Below are 7027 nucleotides of genomic sequence, written 5' to 3' on the forward strand. Positions count from 1 at the left end.
CTCAAAGAGATTTGCAAGCATTATTTCAGCACAATGTGCCTAAGATAGAGGTAAGCATTACTGGGTCATTTAACAGAGTTGGAAACTGAGGCACAGAAGGTGCATCTACACATCTATTGATCACGAAGCAATAAACTCCAGCCTGGTTTACAAATAGTTCTCTGGATGAAGATGCTTTTCCAGAGACCATGGCCAACAGGACTTGAGTCCCATTTCTTATATCCCTAATTTGCCTTTTATGGAGAGAGTGTTTTTTCACTTAGATGAAGCATGTTAGGTATGCAACTTTGTGGAGTTGGAAGGATGTAACAGACAGTGACTGCTGAAAAAGAAACCATTCATCCATTGGCTATTTTCCATTGAGTCTACAAGCAAGATATAATTCATGAGTGTCAAACTCACCTGCACTCCCATGCCAACTGCAGACCACAGGGCTCCTAACAGGCTAGACCTGGACTGAAGGAGCCTTCTGGGCAGTGGCAGTGATGGCACAGCAAGCAGTGGCATGAGGGTTATCACAGCCAGAACTTGCCCCCCTGATGGTGACATGTGCCCACCAGGGCTCTGTCACTTTAAATTTCACAGCAGGCACTTCTCCCACTCACCCCACCACCCCACAAATCCCAGTCTTCCTGGGAGACACACCAGCCAGGTGAAACAGCTCCACAGGCCGGATCTGACTGCAGGCCATGTGGCTGACACCTGATGTCACTGGATATACGCTAGCTTATACTGAATATTGAATATTGGTGTCATTGAATATATATCATTGTGAGAACCCTCCTGAACCATCTCCTTTCACTTGGTGAAAAGCTGCTCCCAGAATCTCAGTGTGGGTTTAGGGCATCAAGAAGAACAACTGACATGATCTTCACTGCTTGCTAGCTGCAGGAAAAATCTCAGGAACAACATAAACCTCTCTATGTGGCCTTCTTTGACCTCATGAAAACCTTTGACTCTGTCAACCAAGAAATACTGTGAAGGATCCTTCTGAAGCATGGATTCCCACCAAAATTCATCACCATTCTTTGCCTGCTCCATTGTGGTATGCAAGTAGCGGTTCTCAAGGGTACTAAAGGAATTAGCCAGTGTCATAGTGAAACCACTAGCACAACTGTTTGAGCACTCATTGTACTCAGGACAGGTCCCAGAGGAATGGAAAATAGCCAGTGTGGTCCTTATTTTCAAGAAGGGGAGGAAGAAGAACCCAGGTAATTATAGACTGGTTAGCCTCACCTCTATTCTTGGCAAGACCTTGGAAAAAATGATTAAGGATCACATTTGTGGGGGGCCAGCGGGTAATACTATGTTAAGGGACAACAAGCACGGGTTTGTAGCAGGCATATCCTGCCTGACTAACCTGGTCTCTTTTTATGAGACCATGCTTATGATGCTGTGGTGTGTGCTCACTCGGAAGCAGATTTTCAGGTAATCATCAGCGTCTTTACTGAGGCATACAAGAAAATGGAACTGACACATCATTCAGAAGACTAAGGTATTCCATCAACAAGCTCTTAATAAGCAGTCTCCAGTTCTGGTCATACAGATTCATGATGAGACTCTGGGGAACGATGAGTATTTCCCCACTTTACTGAATAGAGCTGAGATGTGGACACTGTACTGGAGACACCTCAAGATGCTGGAGAAGTACCATCAGTGGTGCCTGGGGAAGATCCTTCAAATGTAGTGGGAAGACAGACACACCAACACTAGTGTCCTCTGACAAGCAAACACCACAAGAACAAGGTGAAGATCATCTGACAACAACTTCACTGGACCAGCCACATCATCCAGAAGTCTAACTCCAGATTCCCAAAGCAAGTTTTATTCTCCCAGATCAGTCCAGGCATACGCTCAAAAGGCAGGCAGGGAAAGTGCTCCAAGATCGTCCTCAAACCCAGCTGGAAAAAATGCAACATCAACATCAACTTGTGAGAGACTATCACCCAGGACTGCCAAAATAGATGAACAGTCTGCTGCAAGGAACTTAGTACTTTGAAATCTTACAATGACAACAGGAGATGGAAAAGCAGGAGCGGCAAAAACAGTATACTGTGGACTGAATCAAGAACCCAGAGCTACCCATCTCATGATGAAACATGTGCCCAAGCTGCAAGTCTGTTGATCCTGGATAGGCCTCATCAAGCATCTTCAGACTCACAGAAAAGGCAATCATGGAAGACAATCATCCTCGACTTTGAGGCACTGATGATGATGATGATAACTAGCTTATGTATTCTCTAATATGGACTCAGACTCCTCTAAATGTTCAAACCAGCAGTGTTAGGAAAATCAGAAGATGAGTTTCTGGAAAAAACACTGGACTTGAACTAGACACAGGACATCCGAGTTCACTTTCAAGCTCTGCTGCAGGATTTTAGTCTGAACTTCAGTCTCTTAACCCATATGGTTCAGCTCCTCATCTGTAAAATACGAGCAATACTTTTCACCCTTTGCTTGCCGTGTCTATGTAGACTATAAGGCCATCAGGGTAGGGATCACTGCTATTAGGTATTTGTACAATTCCAAACAGAACAGAACTTTGACCTCACAAACAACTTTGAAAATGCAGCAGTAATAAAATAAATAATGGGCAGTCGTACTCTCTCAATACTCCTAGCAGTAGTATTCTCTCTTGGGATAAGACCAACAAGGTACAATTACAGATGCTGGTTCAGGAAATTTGAGACTCTTCAAGTACAATTATAGTCAGAAAAGTGAGTCTAAAAATGGTGCTTCCTTACTCAACATATCTTTGATGTATTCAGAGATCTATCTTCTCACTTTATTGACAAAAATAAATGGGAGCTATTTTTTACTCCTGTCAGCAATGCTGACAAGAGTAAAACTTCAAGAGGGGTCAGACTGTTTTCTGCCAAAATACTTCACTCATTTGCAATTTAGTCATAGACATGCTGTATTTTTGGAAAAGTCACCAAAGATGCTATATAGCATCTCCTTAAATCTCTGAAGGGGCAGGGGGGAAGCTTTAAGTCAATTAGCTTCTGCATGGAACAACTGTTCTATTACCATACAAAAATAAGCAAGCAGCTCCATATGATGCCTTATTTTGATGGTTACATTAGGCACTACCAACATTAATAGATCTTTCTCTCTTGTCCTACTCCTCCACTTAGACTGCCTATTACAAGATCATCTTTTCCGTAAGATTGACAGGGTGTCTACACTGATATCTAAGGTTTATTCTGAGAGTCACCCACCACCAGTCTGAGCCATGCTAGCTGTCCCACTTTGTTAATACACAACTGTGTGCTCTGTGTCACCTTCAGATATGCTGGGTTGCCTCTTATTCCACAATCAAAAAGCCCTTTTAGGAACCAGTCCCGTCTCTTTTTGCTTGGCTATACTTATGAGCAGTACAGAGAGAGGAAGTGGAGTACAGAATGGCTGGAAATCAGAAACAAGGAATTGTGGGATTGCTGCTGAAGGACTTCCATACTGCAGGAAGGGTTGGACTAGGAGGAGGTTTGATCCTATGCCTCAAAGGTCAGAGAAGTCTTTGGTGTCAAGATGGTCTGTTACCAGGTGCTCAGTGTACCAGATTGGCAAGTTTCAGGTTAAGAGTACCTTGAGGGTCAACCTTAACTAGAAATGTAGAAAAAACCCACCTAGTCTTGATGTCTGCTTTGCATTATACAATATAAATTACATGCTTGGACACACCAACTAATGGCTTGTTCTGCTCTAGGACATTGTGAGTGGACATGTCAGCAACAGGACATTTCCAGCCTATGATTTCAAGCTATAGAAGCAGCTAACTATCAAGCAGACTATTTTCAGATGAACAACAAAGGTGAGGGAGATTGGGTGACTTACACTGAGCTTCACTATAAGCCAGCCTGGCTAGATCATCAGAAGGACTAAACCCATGATCTCTGGAAAAAGCATAGGCCTTTTTGGTCTTAACTCGACAAATATGCCCAGAGCTTGAAGACAATATTAAACTCATTCACCTTTTAAATAATCCAACCACTAGATGAGGACAGAAACCCGTATTATGCCCACATAATTGCTTTTCCAGAGAGACTACTAAAATGGGATTTCTCCTCATTCTTGCTGAGTACCTTAAAGCACAGAACAACAAGGCCCACTCCCCAGATCCTCAGCTATGGATAAAGAGTATATATCAAGCTATTCTCCTCATAGGGCAGAATCACATGAAGGTTGATACAAATTACACTGGCAACCCATGGCCAATCCAATAGACTGTAACACAAATGGGGGGGGGAGAAAATTCAATAAGTCAGATAGGAGTTCTGTCCTCTTGGGTCTATGGTAATGACAGGGAGTTAGGTTATAGGAGCTCTTTTTGGTTTTGTACAAGTTGAGAATGCCTGCAGCAGAGACCCCTAACCTCTGTTACTTGAAAGGTAGAAAACCATCAAAGAGTTGCAAGCAGGTAGGCAGCTGGGCAAGAGCCAGCTGCCGAATAACATACAGACAGGGAAAATCACAAGGTGTTAAAGTGCAGCAGGGGCTTACGTTTCTTCTTCTTGTGTCTCTACACTGCATTTGGACAACATGCTTGTGCTTACTTATTGTACTTGGCATTGGACTTTCATTGTACATGTGCCTTCAAGCAGTGGGCATTGCAGAAAGTGTTGCATAGCCTGAGACTCTGTGTTGCAGTCACAGGTGGTTAAACTTAATTAGTTCCTTGGAGCATCTGACTTCAGTACATAGGGCTTAAATTACAGCATATAAGGGCTGGCTAAGTATGGGGCTAATTAGAAATCCCTGGCCAAGGAGAAGGTGATGTTTCCCAAAAGGGGTGGAGTACAGACCACTAAAAGCCCAACCCTTCTACCAGAGAGCCCGGTCAGGTTGTGACTCCCACTAGACAGAACTCCTGCTTTCCTGAGCTGCAGTGGAGTAAAACCCAGGCAACACAAGTAGCTGGGGAAACTACAAGAGCCAGCAGCTTCATAGCAGGAGTCACAGGGACCCTGGGAGACCCCAGAGAGGGTTTTATTGTAGCTGGCATAGAGAACTGGAGGACCGAGTGTGGCTGATAGTGGTGGTAAGGCGGCTACAGGGATGCCTGGTGGGTGCCCAAGAAGTGTCAGGGATCCCAGGGGACTAGCACAAAGACAGCAAGCAACATCACTTGGGTCAGGGACCACAGGGAGGTTGGGAAAACGGAAAGCAGCCTTGCCTGGGTCGGAGACACCAGTTGGCTTGGACAAGTGAGAGACAGGGCCAGAGGCCCAGAGAACAAGACACAGAGAGAGCTGAGGCCAAGACAGACAAGCCAGAACAAGTGGGCCAGGGGGTGGGCTAAGAGAACGAGAGGGCTGAGGCTTACACAGTAAAGCAAATGTCAGCAGAGTAACACCTGCAAGGCATGGGTTTGGCTATAGGGAAGAATATATAGTCCATGATTTCAGCCTGTAAGGCAATTAAGGTCAGAGGGGTCTGAGCCCCATGAAGAGAGCTAGCATCTAGAGGGGCCAGAGCCCCAGACAGTGACTGAAGGTCAGCAACAGTCAGAGCCCCAAGCCAAGACTGTGGGCTCTGGGGTTGGAGCCCCAGGCCAAAACTGAGGTTGGCAGGGATCAGAACCCTAAATCAAGCAGGCCAAGCGGAGCCCAAGGAGGACAGAGTACAGGAACAGCACCCACAGCAGACCAGCCTCTGAAGGCAGCTTCCCATTTTTATTTATACCAACAATGAGTGGTAGACAAGGCAGCGGGGTTAGACCCTGAGAGGCTTGACTGAGAGCAGGGCAGGATTAAGGTAACTACTAGGGGGCATTATGGCTGCCCTCAGGTCCATCGTGCTTCAATGCCCATAGATTCCTATACTTGTACTGGCTAAAATTCTTCTCCATTTCCAGTCAGAGCAGTACCTGGCCTTGACATCTGATGCATTTCTTCATTCACAGACTGAGCTTCTGGTGTTACATTTCTTTACCTTGGGACTCTTTCACCTAAGAGATTAATTCCTCCAAGAAATTAGCCCCTTTGCCTGGAGGTATTGTAGCAAAACCCCCAGTTTTTCTTCTTTTTTTAATTTAAAAATACACTCCTTCCCCTTCCCCTAACCATTTTTTACTCTCTCTCTGCCCTCTCTTTCCCTTATAAGTGATTACAAGTAGTACTAGGTAAGCTAAGTTCTTGTATGCTATTATTGTAATAAGCCCATGTCTATATTGTAAATAGTATTCTACTATGTTTGTATTTATTTTTACTGTTTTATATTGTATTATATTATGTTCCTATTGTGTTTGTATTGTTTTTTACTGTTTTATATTGAATTTATATGATTTATGCCTACTTCTGTAAAGTAATGTCAAGTAATGTCAAGTTTCCATTTTGTATGTCAAGCTTTCATCTTGTGTCCCCTGCCCTACACAATATGTTGCAACTGTGTGACTCATGACCCTCCTCTCATGTAAATTGTTTCCCGAATGAATGGGGATGAATGAGGGTGCTTGAGAGACAATGATAGTAGGTCTAAAAATAGCTACCTCTGAATGACTGAACCATCAACTCAACGACCTAACCATCACCCTGCATTGACCTTCCCTGGCTCAAGATTTGAAAGACAAACACTGCTGCAGAAACCAGCCAACCCACCATTACAGACACCTGAAACTGCACGTCCTAGCCTGGAGTACACATGCTCAGTACACCAGGGGCTGACTCTTGCCTGGACATGTCCCTGCCACTAGGGTCATAGAAGGTCTGCCCCTATAAAAGGGGGCAGTGAAGACAGACCCAGTGGGGTGCCCTCTCCATCTGGACCAGCACTATGCCACACCATCTATCTACCCAGAGACTCTGCCGGCAACCCCCTTTGGACAACACCTTGCTGCAGAAGACCCCAACTGACAATTAAGGATCAACTCTCAGCCCAGGATAGGTAGCTATCACCACCTTCCTTCCCTACGCAAAGGACCTGGACTCTGTCCCTACACACCTTAACTTCAATCCCTCCACCAAGCCTTTTTCTCTCCTGTGTGTGTAGGAACCAATAACTTTGTGGGGCTGGGGGGCCGGGGGGG

The sequence above is a fragment of the Gavialis gangeticus genome, unplaced genomic scaffold (assembly GCF_001723915.1).
Source record: "Gavialis gangeticus isolate Ggan-Ray unplaced genomic scaffold, GavGan_comp1, whole genome shotgun sequence".
NCBI lineage: Eukaryota > Metazoa > Chordata > Crocodylia > Gavialidae > Gavialis > Gavialis gangeticus.